At 41.1% G+C, this 17,839-nt stretch overlaps 1 long non-coding RNA gene across 1 annotated transcript; it reads left to right on the forward strand.

Moving 5' to 3' along the window:
* Positions 1 to 13,875: 13,875 nt before the first annotated feature.
* On the forward strand, positions 13,876 to 17,578 carry LOC147648230 (uncharacterized). The gene is made up of 2 exons (XR_015280608.1): positions 13,876 to 14,839; positions 15,673 to 17,578. It is a non-coding gene; the product is annotated as an uncharacterized LOC147648230 (long non-coding RNA).
* Positions 17,579 to 17,839: the final 261 nt, after the last annotated feature.

The following is a 17,839-nucleotide window of genomic DNA, read 5'->3' on the forward strand; positions in this document are numbered from 1 at the left end:
TGATTTTATTGTTCCTAATTTGTAGTCTGTTTCCTCCCCAGGGCCCCAGAGCCTGCACTTGGTACACTGTGATGTCATGCCTATTAGAGAAATGCTGATTCTGTGATCTTCAGCTGGCTGATTGCCTGTGTGCTTCACATATTTGTATCCTCAGTAGCTATAAAATCCAGGTGTCGTTACTCCTCCTGTTCAGTTTCTAATCCTCCAAGTATATTCCTTCTGGCATGAGTCTAAGTCAGGCTTCTGTCAGCAGAGCGTAAGCATTTCCCAGAGGCAGAAGAGATGATCAGGAAATTTCCACCAAAACATCTTCAGAAAATATTACTTACTGAAAGCTTTTAGCAGGAACATAAACCCCTTATGATTACAGCTCTTGCATAAAAGATGATCCTACATCCACTCAGAAGTTTTTGATCAAAGAAGTCAGTGATTTGCTAGTGAACCAATGTGTGTCCTAGTAAAACTGTACCTGTGGACGCCACAGATACAAGGAATAACTTTTTATGATCTGTCACCCAGAATATGTCAGAATAAGCCTCCTGGTGTTTATCCTGCAGTTCTGTACCAAAGGTGATGAACAGGGTGCCAGAGAGCAGTAATGAATTCCCAATTTCAGGTAATCTCTGACTCCTTTTTTGAAACGTGAAAATGATTTGTTAAGAGCCTTGTGATTTTTTTCATGGTTGACTGATTTATTTGGTTCTGGTATTTGAGACAAGTAGCATATGCATACAAATGCAGCATCAAAGCTGCAAGAATGGTTCTTTAATTTCATCAGCAGAATGGTGGGCTGTGCTTTGTCCTGCATTAGTAGAGCAGCATTTTCGTAATATTCCATTTATTTGCCTTTCAGTGTCCAAGTTAGAGGTCAAATGCATTACTTTAGTAAGGTATTAATAAATAAAATAACAACTGTAATCAGCATAGTTGTGTGAAGTGGATGGAAGAGACTAGTTAGACAGTTTAGATTTAATATTCATTTCACTGTAACTGTCACTCAGAAACCTTTTTGTAACATCAAGCTGGCATAAGATCAATGGCATAACAAAATATGACTGACAGCGTAACAGTAAAAAAAAAAAAAATACATCCAGGTATTTATAACAAAATGGTAACTGTCTCAGAAAGATGCTGAGAGCTGATTTATTGCATGTTTCATCACCTACCATCACAAGAAGCGTCAGAATATGATCGTGCAACACAGTCAAAACGAAAGTAAAAATGTCAGCACATCATATGCCAGGTATGAATTAATGGATTAGTGAACAGGTCTCAAGGGGAGACAACTTTCCATGTAGACTAAGATTCACCTCTTCGTATGCTTGAATTATTTCTTAGCCTTTTAAAAATCTACTTGATGAAAAATCAACAGAAAGATTAGTTTAAAATGTAGTCCCTGCATTTGTCGTGTCAAACTGCAAGGCTTAATTGTCTGTCATGAAATGGTTTTTCAATGACGTAGTAGGAGTAATTTCTCAGAATATATTTCATTTCTTATTGCAAGTTCCGAAATGTCTTTCCAATGGCACATCATCTGTGCCCAAGTATGGGCTGTTACTTAGTTGGTTTTTGTATAACTGTTTTTCTCTGCATTTTGAGGTTGGAAGTAAGCAAACAGTTGTGCAAGAGAAATACAGTACATGCCCTGCAACCAAAATATCCTTCAGACACAACTATGGTGAGCACTGTATGCCCAAGTGTAAAAGCCCAGGGAGGGGTTTTTTTACCTGCAGTTAATGCTCTGGCTCTGCAGAATATTACTGCTCTATCACCCTCTTGCATACACCAGACATACTATTCATTGTCTGTACCCATCTTTTCTTCCTTATAGTGGCCACTCAAATATGTAACTTTGATCCAACTATCAGAGACTTCAGACAGGAGAGATCAGATAGGTTCTTAATATGCCACACAATCTCTTCCAATTAAAGAAGGGTGCTACATACGCAGCACCAACCACCCATCCTCTTAGCACACATTTGGTAATGCATCACCACTTTTCCAGATACTCCAGGTTTTGTCGTGCGGACAACTTTAGTCTAACATATGTGGTCAGCTGTAAATAATAGCTCTAGCCATCTGTTTCCTGGAGAACATTTCTTTGACAGCTGCAGAGTCACTTCCTTTCCCACTCTAACAGTTAGGTGTTTTGCCAGTGTGCTTACTGGCAAGCAGTGGACAGGAAGAAGGAAAATAATTATTCAGGGTATATTTGGGAAACTGATAAGAAATCCTGATGCTGTTAGAACACAGAGCTAGCTTTTATGTTTGTTTTAAGAAGGCAATACTTCTCCAAGAAAAGAAAATCATGGGTCTGGAAGTGAAGGGAAAAGGCCCCAGAAGAGTTTTGCCCTCTTTCCTGTTCAGACATCAACATGGCCTTACGTTTAGATAGGGTATGGAAAAACTCCAGCTTAGGGACAAATTCAGGGGCTTTGGAGTTCAAAAAGCTGTGGCCTGGCCATATATCTGTGTGTTTGTATATGCATGCAGATATTAAGATAACAGTTTTCCAGTACACAGCTAGAAAGGAGGGTAGAAATAATGCCCCTGTTGGTCTGCACAGTCTGCTAGGGGCAGAACTAGAAACAGTAAATATAGAACTGGAGCAAAGGATATGAAGGTCATGTGTTAGCAAAACTTCCCACAAGTAATGATAGCACTGGAAACAATACCCAGGAGGAAGATGGGAGAGAGTGGTAACTAGAGGATTTTAAGTACAGATGGGAGAAACAACCATCAGAAATGCCATGGGGCAGGCAGCTGGATTTGGATGACCTCCTGATATCCCTTTCAGGCAGTTCTCCTTTAATGGGTCTGTGATTCTGTAACAGAGTCAAAAGGGAAAACTGAGGTTTTTCATACCTTGTGACTTTCATAGCACTGTCAAGACAACCAACAATTCTGCCAGTGGTCCATGATGCGGCATTTATTTTCTGAGAGCAGTGGTCAGATGAGATTCATCTACAGCTTTGCTAAGGAATCAAGTAAGTGACAACTTTAGGCTTTCCTGAAAATGTCTGCCCAAATGCAACAGCTTCTAAAATATTCTTCTGGTCTTTTAAGATAATATCCTTTTGTCCAGTGCAATGCCCAGTTTTCACTGGGCACCAGGAGCTAAAAGTGAAAGTTTGTTTACAGGATTCTCAGGTTTCACTCTATATGCAGTAGTGGCACAGGAGAAAATAGAGCCAATGTGTCCAAGAAGGCAAAAGGAATCCTGCATTCAGAAGAGCATTGCCAGTAGGTCAAGGGAGGCAATCCCACCCCTCTACTTGGCCCTGGTGAGGCCTCCCTCACCTAGTGGGAACTGTGTCAAGTTCTGGGACCAGCACAAGAGAGACATGGAGCTTCTGGAGTGAGTCCAGCAGAGGGCTGCAGAAGGGAAGCCCCTCTCATATGAGGAAAGGCTGAGGAAGTTGTTTAGCCAGGAGAAGACACCACTGAGAGGGGTTCTTATCAGTGTCTGTGAGTATCTGAAGGGAGGATGTCTAGAGGATAGACCAGGCTCTTCTCAGTGGTGCCAAGCAATAAGACAAGGGACACTGGGCAGGAATGGGAGCACAGGAAGTCCCACCTGAACAATGTGGAAAGCTTTACTCTGAAGATGACTGAACAGTCTGCTCAAAGAGGTTCAAAACATGTCTGAACAGAACATGTCTGAGTAATGTGCTCTAGGGACCCCTGCTTGAGCAGGGAGCTTGGACTAGCTGACCTTTAGTGATGCCTTCCAGATCTAAACATTCTCTGATTCTCTGATTGCTTACAGAGGCTAATTGAACAGTCCAGTTTTACTTAAAGAGAAGAATCTTGAGCAGCAACTGAAAGTATACAGTTTGGTGAAGGGAAGTTCCCACTGCCTAAGTGAGTTAGCAGAGCAAGTGTGGAATGAAAGAATGGAGATCCTGGGACTGACCCTGACCTGTAATAGACACCTGTTTTGTTTGAACACGAATTCTATCATAGAAGTGCCCTTCTATCAGCACAGGAAAACATTTTGCCATTCCAGTGATTGAGTCAGTTCTTGGACATTAAAAGGACGCATTGGTGAAGGGCTCTTTAAAGCCAGAGTTCTTGCTGATAATGGCATGTTCTGGGAGGAAAAGAGGATGGAAGAGTTGCATCATCAGCATTAGGTGCTTCATAAGGTACTCAGGCCTCTCACTGAGCAAATTCACTGATTTGCACTCCCCTAACATCTGCAAAGTGGCAGGAGTGCTGGTGCCCTACAAACTGTCTGCTTTACTAGCAATGGGGGCAAGGACTGTGTAGAAAAGAGCTGCACTGTAAAAGCACATGTGTAAAACAGGCAGTTTTTTCTTGGTTTTCAGAGGTAATTGTAATATGCCACTGGGTGAAATTGCTACAGGTACTACTGACTTTCTTGGGTACCTCATTCTGTGCGCTCACATGCTGCAGGGCTCACTGTTTCCTGCTGGTGTCAAGGGATGATTCACTGATGTTGCTCAAGAAGAACTCACTTACACAATAGGATGCTGATTAGATCTGTGTTGCTCTAGGTCCTTTATTTACCAAGTAAAAAAGTAAATAAATCAGCCAATTCTTTTATTTCCTGGAGCATGACATCTGACAGTTCACCTAGAGGAGACAATAAACTTCCTCTTACCATGAAGATTTAAATCCAAAAAACATGTCTGAGGCAGCTGCATTTGTGTGAACTACTTTCTGAGACACTTGATAATGAGAAAATCCTTTGTGTACCCCTTACAGATGATGTTGCAGATCACAATTGTGTTTGGATTTCCTAAAATCTTAACAGAAGAAAGAAATGTCCTCAAAATCTATAGCCTATAATTTCTGGATCCACTGTGAATGCATTTGCAAGAAATAATTTTACATTGCTTTTAAGATAGCACAAGGAGCACTGTGGGCAAAGTGTGGACTGGTCTCACCTAAAAGTCACTTGGATGTCTCAGTGTCTTGAATGTGTTTGCCTGATATGTTCCTGGGCACACTCTCCTAAGTGGCTTTTCTGAAGCTGTTTTCCCTCTACAGTATGGAGTAGAAAACAGTCAAATGTATTCATGAGCAACTCTAATTCTGTGGTAGAAAATTGCCATCCAGTGACATCCAGTGTCAGCACTGAGGATAGTTTTTGCCAGTTTTTAGTAGAATAGCAATACGTCTTCACAAACCTTATGGCACTAAAGGTAACTGCTTTAAAGCGTGCTTTAAAGTGTACTTCAAAGCATTCAAAGAAATTAAAAACAAAGATTACTACAAAGAGATCCTATTGCAGATATTCACATTGAAAGCCTTTGCTGTCCTCGTAGGAACAGGCTTAGCATATGCTGAAACAGACCACAGAAAAGAAACAGGGAGGAAATCCTTTTTATGCTCTAGCAATTAAAAACCCCAAGCATTCTCCTAGTTTGCTTTTTATTATACTTTAAAAAAAAACAAACATTAAAAGGGTACATATTTCATTAGGCAGTGTTAAATAGATGAAAATATTCATCTGGACATCAAAATCACATATATGTTTTAATTTCATTTGAGGTAGTGTTTGTGAAAGTCCTCTACTGGAAAAATAGTGAACTTGCTCTTTCAGAATTTCTGGGGGTTTTGGGTAAGGAAATTTGCCACACATAGTGGGCATCTATAGGGAGCTGTTTCAGTGCCTATTTTAGACTTCCTCCTGAAAGACAGGAGAGACTTGCACTTCCACATGAAATTTTTAGACCAGAGTCTGTGTGTTTAACATGTCTGTTATCTGTTCTGAACAGCCTTTAAAACAAAGACTGGACCATAACCAGCAAAGGCTAAGGAAAAGAGAGTTTAGGGTTGATTAAAACCAAAGCAGCTAAGCCATGTGGAAACTTCCATTGCTGTCTCTTAGATAAGTCCTTGGCAGTCAAGAGCTCCCTCATGCTTCTCCAGAAACTGCACCTTTTGAAGCACTTGGAAGCCACCATCTTTAGGACTATTAAGTAAGGTAGGGGAAGAGAATGAATTTGTTCTGAAAGTAAACAGAGTACAGAATTCCAAAAACAGGAGAAATCCATTTCTACAGAGATTGATTTTTCATTTCTACCCTTGTCCTCTGTGGGTGGATGTGGATAGATATATACCATTTTATATGTATATTTACATGTAAATGTATTGATACACATCAGAAGATTTTAAGATGTCACTCATCTTATTTTACTCAAAATGTAACTTGGCAGCTACTGTAAAACTATTCAGGTTTTCTCTGGCATTTTACGTCCTTCATCTAGATTTATGGAGCAGAACATATGTCAGTCAAACACCGCCTACTCAGAATAAGAGTAACTTCAAAGCACTGAAAGTATGTTGTGCGCAATAGGGAGCTATTCAAGAAATATTTCACATGAAAGTCTCTTTAGGAGGCACAATTCTCCTAATGATGTATTTAGAACTTGCTTCAACATGGCTTGGAAAGATTTTACATATAAACTTTTTAGAAGACGAGTTCAAACCATTTGTCTTGGAATTCTATTTGAAACTCAGTAACTGTAAAATCATATGCCAGTAGTATGATTATCCAATTAGTAACTATCCTCAGAGTATTATTTTCTGTATTCCAGATGCTTTTTTTATGCAACACTGAGTGCAGCATGCTCCAGGTTTTAAAGTATAAGCGTCTAACATTTTGTCTAGCTTCAGGCACTAAAGTATTACAAGGAACATTTTTCAGCAGACTGTTGAGAAAACGCAGGGACTAAGCTGTTAAAATACACGGTGTGTGGGTAAGAATGCAGATATTGTTTGCATGCAATCGTTTGGATTTTGAGTGGCAATGAACAGTGTCCTGTGTGTAGACCACAATTGACAGAAACACATACTGGGGATGCTGGCTGCCCTGTGGCCTCCCTGATCACCAGAGGGAGACAGAGCGTGTAACATTTTAGGATAGTGCTGAAAGTGGCAAGCAGTGCTCAAGGTAAAGGTAGCATGAGATTATGCAAGTTTCCAAAACAGTGACCGATATGTTATTATGAATAATAATGAGATTTCACTGCTCTGTGCTCTGTTTTCTTTTGGGTGGACATGCATTTGACAGGAGGCAGATGAGTAACATTCTACCAGCACAGGACAAAATATTTCTGAATACAGGCAGACTTACTAGTAATAATTTTGTTTTATTCTAAGTTAATGAAATACATATGTAAACACAAATGGTTTGACGAAATCAGCACAGAAACATGTGCATATGTGCTTTTTGGGGTGCTTCCTTGTTGAGAGAGAATGAAAGGGGTGTTTGAGGCCCCATCTGTGCACTAGAGAGAACCTCTTGTTGTTAAAAAGGACACATCTACAATGATATTTCATTGTTTCAAAACTTCTTAATATGATGTAAATTTTGATGGTGAGAATACTGAGAAGTACTTTCTCTTTTATAGCCACAGTTCTTGAAATTAACCTGTATTACAACAAGGCTGAAAAGACAGCAGAGATAATCTCTGCCTGACACCTACAGAGCAGTGAGATCATCCTGTGGATGATGAACTCGAGCCTTTACTGTTTCATCAGCCAAAATAATGATTTAGAAGTCTACAGTGGCTGTAGCAATGACTGTTGGAAAAAAATTTAGCAGCCAAAAATCATGGTACTGCTCCAGGCAATAGACCAGCAGGTCTCAGAGGCCTCATAATTACCTGGATGAGATGGCTTCTCACAGGTCCCATAGCTAATCAACATCCTCTGCTCTCAAGAACTTGCATTTGCTAACTGCCTATGTGGCTAAATTACTTCATTCTGCTTTCTATCTTACTTTATTGATAGGAAAGGAAAAACTGGCAACTTAATGATTTGCAAGTAGTTGGGCTGTCAGACAGTTTTTCCCTGAAAGCCCATTCAGTGTCATTTCCCTGACATGTGTTGGAGCAAAACCATTCTGTAATGGTCAGGATAATATGGACTCTCATGTATTCTGTATTTCAAAACACACACAGAAAATCTGTCATTTCTTCTGTGTACAACCCATGATTACAGGAGGAATGGACGCCTTACACAGCATTCATTTTAAGTTGCCAGGTACAAACAGCTTTTATCTGTTCAAACACAGTGGTATGAAAAGTTACTTAAAGTATAGGGTAGAAGAAGGAAAGGCACTGAAACTTCAAGGCAAAAAATAAAAGTACAGCAAGGCAAATAATTTTTTTTTTAAATCAGATAACTCGTTTTTTTCTGTTCAAAATAGCACCTTCATCTATGGCTGTGGCCTTGGCTCATTTTGGCTCTTGCTATTTTAAATTTAGTGTGGAAAAAGTGTCCCACATGCCAATTCTATGAACCATTTCTTTCGTTGCGCTGAAATAATGCCATTTCTTGATCAGTCAGGCCAACAGGATTACCTGGTTGTTAATTGTTTAGGTTTGGCTTTACAGAAAGTTTTTCACATTTAAAAATAACCTGAAATAGATAAGCAGACACATACTGTTCTCTTGTTCTATTTCCGCTCAGATATGTCAAGTTTGTGCTGGTTCTCACTGGCAGAATAAATTCTATATAGTGGCTAGAGAAAAGAAGCCATATATATTTCTACAAATAGAACATGCACTAACATGAGTAGAGATTAACTCTGCTAGAGCATGGTTTGCTTTTGGAAATCTCTGTGTTAGTGCAAACAGAAACTCAGAACAGGAAAAAGATTTCAAGAAAGCAAAAGCCTAGGATTACATCTATTTTGAGCACCCATTTTAAGATCACTTTAGAAAATATATACTACTATTGTTTTTATTTCATCATGTCTTTTCCTCCTTTATTTAGCCATCTACACAGTATCCATCATGATAAAATTTAACCATCTGTACCATGTCACATGAGCCAAATATTCCTTCTAATGAAGTTCCTTGGGAATATTGTCATTAACTTCCAGCTATACTGGGAATTTTTCCCAGTGTTTAAAATTAAGTAATGTCTTTCATCTCCAGAGGTCTTCAGAGTTTCTCACATGCTATGGACCTGCCCCTATTCATACTTAATTCTTCAAAGCATTTGGCTCCAGTGATGTGATTTAGGTTTTAGTTCAGCACATGCAGTGTTGGGTGTGTATATATAGCGTTTTTATATCAAAAAACAAACATGTTTTGTGTGAGTGCTTGAGCCTGTACACTCACAAAGGCAGGTTGTGTGTTTTAAAGAGCCATTGTTTCATTTACTGGCAGAGCATAACACAGGAGAGGCTGATGGGAGGCAACGGAAATATTAACTATTTTGGCACCAGAGTCAGGAGATAGCTGAGATCCAAAGAAGCAATTTGATGCTTTTTCACCATCTGCAGAAGGATTTTTCTCAGCTGGTTGGTACAGGCAGCTACAGACCGTGAGTGAGCTCATGCCTGTGTCTGTCTCACAGAGCTTCCTGCTGCAGTTGCTGGAAAGCCCATTTTCTCCCTCTGCAGTTTCAGGCAACTTTGCTAAGGAAGGACCATGACACTGTGAAAGTGAAATATATAAGAGCTTCCTGTGAGAGACCAACTTCCAAGAACTGGTTTTACTCCTTTTATTTGGTCCTTTGACTTAGGAAATAAGTTGCAATTCAATTGTAATAGGAAACTACTAATAAACTTTCTTCAATATCCATGATTCTTGTTGGAATCTAAACCTCACCAGACACTAATAGCTGGTGAGATTGTACTTCCCTTTCATCTGTGTTCTTTCTTCATTCTTCTTCTGGAGAGAAGGAAGGGTTAAGTCCACATCCTCACAGAGGAGTAATAGTTCTGCCCAAAAGACAAGTCACAACCAAACTATTTAATTGTAAACGTCTCACTGAAGAATTGGTACACGAATGAGACATGACTTCATCCTTTAACCTACATGCTTCACTGGTCTAGGGAACCCTGGTGGGTTTGGCCCATTTTAGTCATAGTTGTCATGGGAGATCCTTAATGACTTAGTAAAGTAGCTTAAAAAAATCTCCATACAGAATCCAGCATATGGTATATTTATTGGCAAATGTTAATCCCCCTAGGAACAAGTTCTGTAGTAACAAATGATGAATTATGTGGCTTCATAAGCACTCATGTCATCAAATGCACCACTGACCTTTTTACATTTTCTGGGGGATTTTCTGCTGTGTGCAGTTTCTCTGGTTTGGAAGTGAAGCAGTTTAACACTGTGTCCTGAAGGAAACAGGTAATCAATAATTTCAGTTTTGGTTACTGCAAAAGGTAAATGAGGCCTGTGTATTTGCTGGGCAAGTAAGCAATACAGGGTTTAACAAAGCTTAAGAGAGGCCTAAGAAAGGACTTAAATACTCATAGTGCAAGGACACAAAGTAGACTTCCTTTACAGGAAAAAAGAATTTAAGAATAGGCCAAAAAGGCCAATGTTAAAACACACTGTGTTTAACACAAACAGTGAAACAGTGACAGAATTTAAAATAAAAAAAAAAAAAAAAAAAGAAAAAGAAGAAAAAGATAGTCTCAAGCATGTTTTCTGAGTGAAAGAAGCTAAACTAGGAAAATATTTCATTTTACTGGACAAGTCTGTTATGAATTTTAACAGGAGATTGCCACATACTAGCCTGCATTTAGCAACCAGTAACCAAGAGGATGAACTCCCATTGCAGTTAATCTGAGGGATTATCTGAATCTGTTGCCTGGATCCTGTGATTATCATTTGGTTTTGGGCTTGTTTGGAGGTGAAAATTCTAGGAGCTGTACTGAGAACTGAGAAGGCCTGCTTGAAACTGCCAGATTGAGAAAGGGAGCTGAAGATGAGGATGCAGTGATAACTGGCCATTCCCATAACTTGATACTAATCTGCCCACAAGAACAGTGTCTGAACCACCAATTCAGCAAAGTAAGACTGCAGCTGAAACCAAACCATCTTTTCCAGCAGAATGGTTTTCCAAAACTATTTTAGGATCTGATAGAAAGAAGCAGCTGTTACCACGAGTATGTAACACACCCAGCTCAGTGTGTAGAGCGTATGGTCAGTGCTGTACATAGGTACCCACTGGCTGCAGTACACACAGAGCTTTGACCATGAATGCTTTCTTTCTCTTACTGGCCATAGATCATGTTAAATTCAAAACTAAACTCTTTGTTGAGCCAGCTGATGAATTTGAGTTCTTCTGTTCTTGACTTTATCACTACTACACTTGCTTTACCCAGCAAGAGATGATATCAGGCAAAGCAGCCCTCATGGGAGAAACTGAACCTGTATTTGGCAAGGTGCATCAGCTGCCAAGTGAAATAAAGGAATCCATAGCTGCAATGGTAAGGTAGTTGGTTTTGGTCCTGACTTCTCCCTGTTGCTCTGCCCTACAGCTGAGATGAATTAACTGAACACTGTGTTGCAATGCACGCATCCAGCTGTGGACAGACAGGTAGCTGTCGGAAACATGATTTATCCCTGTGGCTGCATTTGTAGAAGGCATGTTAGTAAATATGTCTTTAAATTAGCTTGATTGTAAGTCACTGGTGTAGTAGATGCCAGCACAGTTCTGAGGAATGGCTAACATTAGTTTACCATATGTTGCGCTACACGCCATTAAGATCAGTGTTCAGTGAGTAGTCAGAGGGAAAGAGTGAATTGTTGTCTGGACCACCACCACTGGTTTTTTTGTTTTAATGTAAATCCTATGGGGCTTTTCTCCATGGCTTGTCTGGGCTGCACCATGCTCCGCTGTAGAAGCTGAACAGATTGCAAGTGGAGCCGAACTAGAAGTGCCACCTTCTCCATTTTGTGAAGATTGACCATAACCACAGAAAGCTGTCCAGAAAGCCGTGCACTCCTGCAGCTCCTTTCCCATCTTATCCTGAGGATGCCCATACAGTTCCACAGGGAATGTTCACCAGAGGTCTGTCAACCACCTTTCTTATCCCTGTTGCTCACCCTCAGGCCCCAAGGTAGGTACATGCTTTGTCAGCACCACAGAAACAATCCTGGAGGCACCACTAACCTAAGAAGCATGAGGCAAGCAAAGTAGACCAGCACAGGCACTGTGGAAAACACAGTAATTTAAGCAGACTGAATTGCTTGGGGCTGGGGTTGCCAAGAGAATTTTTGGGCCATGAGAGCATTTATACATGCTGGGCCTGGGCTGCCTTCTCCATCCCATCATGACTTCCAGCCCTAATTGATTGGAACTGCCAAGCCTGGCTGCCAAGCAGAATATTTTTACAATCCTGGTTCTATTTATGCACTGACAAATACAAAACTTCATGTCAGAAAAGAAACTGTGAAGCAGAACTGCAGAAAAAGAAAGGAATTGGCAGAGAGGACTATGAAATTATGAACAAGGCACCGAGGGGTGGTGCCACATGTTCGTACTATGCCTGGTGCAAGTGAGTGCTGAGAGCACTTATAGAAACACGCCTATACGGGTCTCTGAAACACCCTTTGGCAAGATGTTTTATTTTGAAATGTGTACTGGCCTCTGCTGGAGATGAACTTGCTTTTCTGCTTTCAGTCTGGTTCAGAGACAAATGACACCCAAATTTGTCACCTTTATCACAGTGTTTCAAAGCATGGAACCAAACACATTACAATATGAAAACCAACAAGGATCTCAGTAGAAGCAGAATGCTTTTATTGTCTATGACAGAAAAGGAAATAAGTTTTAGAAAAAAACCCTCTTCTTGCTCAGGCAGCAGGACAGCCTTTTAAGCCACGGAGGAAAAGGTAGTGTGCTGGTTTGACTTCTTCTGCTAGCCAGAAGAACTGGTGCACATCCACTAAGTTATAGAGGAACCAGCTTGGATGACCACAATTTTCTTAAGGTTGTTTTTACATCAGTCCCTCACAACTCAGGTATTTATTAGACCTGACCCAATCTAAAACATATTTCCTCTTTCATTGCTACTTAAAAATAGACACAAGAATAGTAACAACTTCTCTCACAACAGCTTCTCAGCTCTGTTTCTGCTTATGCAGTGGTCATAAGCCTTCACGAGCTTGTTTGTCGTGCTGGAGCTGTCTCTCCATTTACACTTGCTGTACTTTTATGAATGCATCAGGCTTAAATAGCACAGTTGGTAAAACCCAGAGAGTATCTTGAGTAGGAGATAGAGAGGTGAGGGTATTCTGAAATGTGATGGTTTTTCTTTATCTGAGTTTGGATTTTCTCTGCTTCTGCTCTTTTGTAATATGGTATGATGAGCTTTGAATTCCTGTCGTCTCTGAGCTTCCTACAGCACTGACTCTGCAGCTGCTGAGTGGGTGCATTTCCATTATTTGGCAGGGCCTTATCTGAACCCTTTCTGTGGGTTTCCTGACTTGTAGCCATGAGCAATGAGATGCCCATGCAGAGAAGCAGAAAAACTTATCAAAGGACAATAAGAAAACAAGGAGGTTCACTAAGAAGCTATGTTACTCCTCGAGAAAATACAGCTGCCGTCACTACACTGGAGGCAGACTGGCCCGGAATTGGTTTGGTGTATGAGATCAGTGTCCCTACTCATACATTAAGTAGGTGACCTGATCTTTTATACGATCCACCAGGAGTGTTTTATAAGCAGAACTGCCATATTGTCATTTGTCACTGCAGGACTGGGAAGATGACTGCTGAGTTCTGCCCTTCTGTCTGCCTCCAGTTATGAAAATTGATTGCGTATTGATTGTATGGTATATTGACTTACTGCTAACATCATAAATAAGGACTGTAAAGCTGCCTACTTTTTCATAGCTACGATGAGGGGCCGCCTACACGCGAAGGGTGCCCTATCGTTCTCACACCCAGGCTTTTGTAGCAGCAATTACGAAGGTGGATCAAAAATGCCCAGCCATCTCACAGGGCAGAGCATCAGACTGAGGCACGGCCAGGCAGGTAGCTGCGGGCACAGGAGGTGAGAACACCCTGTGAGGCCGTCTCACCCCCTCTTTCTTCCCATTAATTTCCGCGCTGGAAGGAAGAGACGCCAAGGCTTCCTTCGGGCCTGGCCCAGCGGGTGAGGCGCGAGGCCGCAGTCCCCACACGGCCGCCGGCCGTGCTCAGCAGCACGGGAATTCCCGGGAAGCCAGCTGGTTTCCTCAAGGAAAGCAGCAGAGGGGGCCCTCGCCCCGCCGAGAGGCCAGGCGGCGGCGCCGGGGGTGTCCCGGTCCCGGGAGGGGCCGGCAGCTCCGGCAGGCTGAGGCTGAGGCCAGCCCTTCCCGCTTCTCTGGCCGCCTGCCCCGGGCAGCGAGCGGAGCGGAGCGGGGAAATGGCATTTCCAAGCGCCGTCCCCGAGTTAAAGGGCGTGCTGGAGCGCTTCTGCCGCCGGAGATAGCGTGCTTGCCCTCTGCAGAAACAAAATCAAGCTTAGCAGGCCGGGAGACGCGTTGCTGTGAGCAGCTGTGTTTTTCCGGGTCTCCCTGGTTCTCCGCTCCGTGCAGCAGGAAATCTGAGGAAATGTGCCCACTTGTGCGAACAGGTCTGGTGCTTCCACCACGTTCACCACGCCACACATGGGTCCTGCGTGATTTTGGAATGGGCAGGCCTCAAAGAGAAAATAAGAGAAATTTAATTTAATTTAATTGAGATTTAATTGCTTCCAGTGTATCCAGGAACACCGTCCTCAAAGGGTGTCGTTTTCTCAGCCTCCTCTGATTTTCCAGGAAATTAATTTGTTTGCAGCCATCATACATGGAGAGTTTGAAATGAGGACTCTCCAGAATATTTGCCCTTTGTTTATCAAGTGTATTGAATGAAAATGGTAAAAAAGATACAGAAAGAGCTTTCTCTAACAAGGCAGCATGTTTTTAATCATACATAGAATCAAAGAAAGGGCAGTGAAGAATTGATTTATCACTCATCACTAGAATTCATTTTATCTCCGAGTCTGATTCCGCAGCACAGCATTAATGCCAACAGGATAGTGCACAAAAGCATTCGAGAGGAAACCACTGTGATACCTCATCTTAAAGTAAGATCATGATTACAGCCATCACTGCAGGACTGTTCATTTTACTAATTATAATTTCTGGAGATTACATGTTCTCTACAGGAATAGAGTGAAGAGTTGTTATGTATAGTTCAAACTTGTTCCATTTGTATTTAATAAGCAAGTACTATGTAGCTGATGATAAAATAAAACCGATTAATGATGCAACAGCCCCACTATTCAGAGACAAGACAGACACAGAAAGGGAAGGAAGAATGAATGGCCAGCCCCCCTAATTTTAATTACTTGTGGTGTTTAACATTTCCCTGGCTTTCTACCTTGTGCAACCACCTCGCTTTTGGGGGCTCTCTTCAGGTGCAATGTATTATATTTGATTCCTCAAAAGTTTCATGATGACCTGGAAAAGAATTTGTGTGGAAATTGTAAACTGCTTCCTTTTTAAGTTTTTTTAAAATAATAAATAGAGCAATAAATAGACTGCAAGAAAAAAAAAGAGATAAAAGTACCATATATAATATGGTATATTATATATATAATATATATATATTATATATATAATCCTATTCCAATAATAATAACTTTTATGCACAAAGGAGCTAATATTGGTTTTGAGAGTCTTGAAGTAGTCATTGTATTATTTAAAAGCTATGTATAGTGTACCTTTCTGGAGAATTTTTTCTCTATAGGAAAATGTACAAGAAATGTCAACATTAGTGCACAGCTGATCTTTATGGAGTACGACTTTTTAAGTATAAGGGAAATATCTGTATATTTCTAAAATACTTTTTTGTGTGTGTGAATAATTTTGTCATCTTTCTGTTTTGTGGGTTATAAAAGTTCGGTTTCTTTGCCAGACACAGGGAGAACACAGAGAATGATGCTTTCTGCTAATGATTCAAATGGAGTCCTCAAACTGTCAGAATTGTTGTTTTGTCAGCACAACCTGCTTTGGACAGCCAGAAGATGACTTCAAGGGGGGTAAAAAGGAGGAAAAATACAACTCAGGAATTTGAGATCAAAGTTACCTATCTTCTCCAAAGCTGTGAAGCAAATCCATCTCTGGGAAAACATGAGAAGGTATCACCAAGTTGAACTTGCTTACGACCAGCTGGAACATCAGTCTGCTGCATGCCACAGCACAGCATGGATATACCAATGTGCCCCTACAACTTAAACTCCACAGAGGCTGGGATCTAAAACTGGGTTTGTGGCTCTTTGCAGCACAGGAGCCTCTGCAAGCCCCTTGTTTTTGCATGGTCCCCTACCTACTCTCAACCCCTTCTGTAAGCATGTTTGTCCACCTTCCTCTCCTTAGGCAGAGAGTGTCTGAGCAGTCGTGGAGTTGGGAGGAGACAGATCAGCCAGGGAGGTGGGAATGGACTACTTTTGGAAAAGCCATATAGAAGCAGACTCTGAACATGGAAATCTCTCTCTCTGGCTAGAAAGACAGCAGGTGTAAGTAAGGAAAAGCCAGAAACCTAGGGCTGCAGTCTTTGGGTGACATCATGTCACCCATCTGTCAGCCTGGAGCCATGAAGCCATTTGATGTGCCCACATGTGAGTGGATAGGCAAAAAGCACAAGGAGGCTGCAACTAAGCTGGCAATTATCACCCAGTGATGCTGAACACTGAACAAGTTTCTAGTGACCTTCATGCTCAAACTGAACCATGAAACTGGTCTCACTGAAATCAGTCAGTGTTCCTAATACTCTCTAAACTGGGTAAAGAAGCAAAGCTCTGCTGCTCTGAGTTTTCTGATAAAAGTACAGCGGCAGAGAAGCTACATGAATATGACAGCCCTGAAACATCACATCAGCAATGTTCCTCCTCCCAGGTCTGTACTCAGTGCTGTACCAGGGTGTCACTTCTGTGACCACTTCCCACGGGCTGAATGCTAGATGCTATGTCTCTCTAAATGTGCATAGCTACCTGCTAAAGCTGAACCTTCTTTGGTATTTTATGTGTCATCCATATAATCATACTTCAGAGTTTTTACTTTTCAGTTGGTCCTGGTTTTGCAATAAGCCCTGTGTGGGGAGGGAAAAGGTTAGAATAATAAATAAGCATGAATAGGGTGCTTGAATAATGACCCGAGATCTGGTCTTTCACAGCATTCAGGGAAGCCATCCTTTTCTGGCTTGCATTATGCTTCTGAGATGCTGCTGCTAACCTGATACTATTTCTTGTCCATCTTGACTAAAAAGGTAGCATTTGATTTGGAAATAGTACATTTTTTATTTTAAATGGAATAGAAAAAAATTGATTTTAAGCCCTAATTGCATACATGTCAAATAACATGTCACATTTAAAGGCTGTTGTGGGAGCCAACTGGTGTAATTGTATATGGACAGTGTTATCTAATTTACCCTGCTTTGTATGATTTACTGGTATGTTTTGCTGTGGGTTGCATTATTTAGTTGTTTGATAATCTCTTTTCTTTCTGTTGTGATTTATGACATGGCATTTCTGCTTGTTTTATACCAGTGTGTTATTTTGTCAATCAAAATCTCTTTGTGCAACAGCAATATACAAAAAAGATAGTGGAGAACAGCCCATATAGTGTATCTAATGTTTACTTTAAACAGATTATTTATGGCAAAATATATCAGAGGAACCAATTTGCAAAGCAATGGTTGGTTATATGTAAAGAACAAATGCTGCAATCAGCACTCTATGGGTTTGCTCGTGTATGTTTTGTGGACCTGTACAGTTGTCTAAATGATTAATGGGCGCAAAATGAAAACTCTTTTTTTTCCTTTTGAGCCTTTGTACTTTTCCCTTCTTTTCCCAGATGGTGGAGTCATATCCTCTGTCTTTGCTGCATTACATCTCCTCATCTTTCTAGCCTTCTCTGGGACAGAAGGAGCACATTCAGGGCCTGGCCATTGCCTTTCCCTGCTGGAGGCTGGAGAGGTGCAGAGGGTTTTGTCTGGTTTGCTGGCTGAGTGTCTCTAAGGCACAGAAGATGAGCAAAAAGAGGATGAAATGTTTACTAAAGGTTCGAGGCTGTGTGCTCAAGGG

This window comes from Cyanistes caeruleus, chromosome Z (genome assembly GCF_971803275.1).
Source record: "Cyanistes caeruleus chromosome Z, bCyaCae1.hap1.1, whole genome shotgun sequence".
Taxonomy (NCBI): domain Eukaryota; kingdom Metazoa; phylum Chordata; class Aves; order Passeriformes; family Paridae; genus Cyanistes; species Cyanistes caeruleus.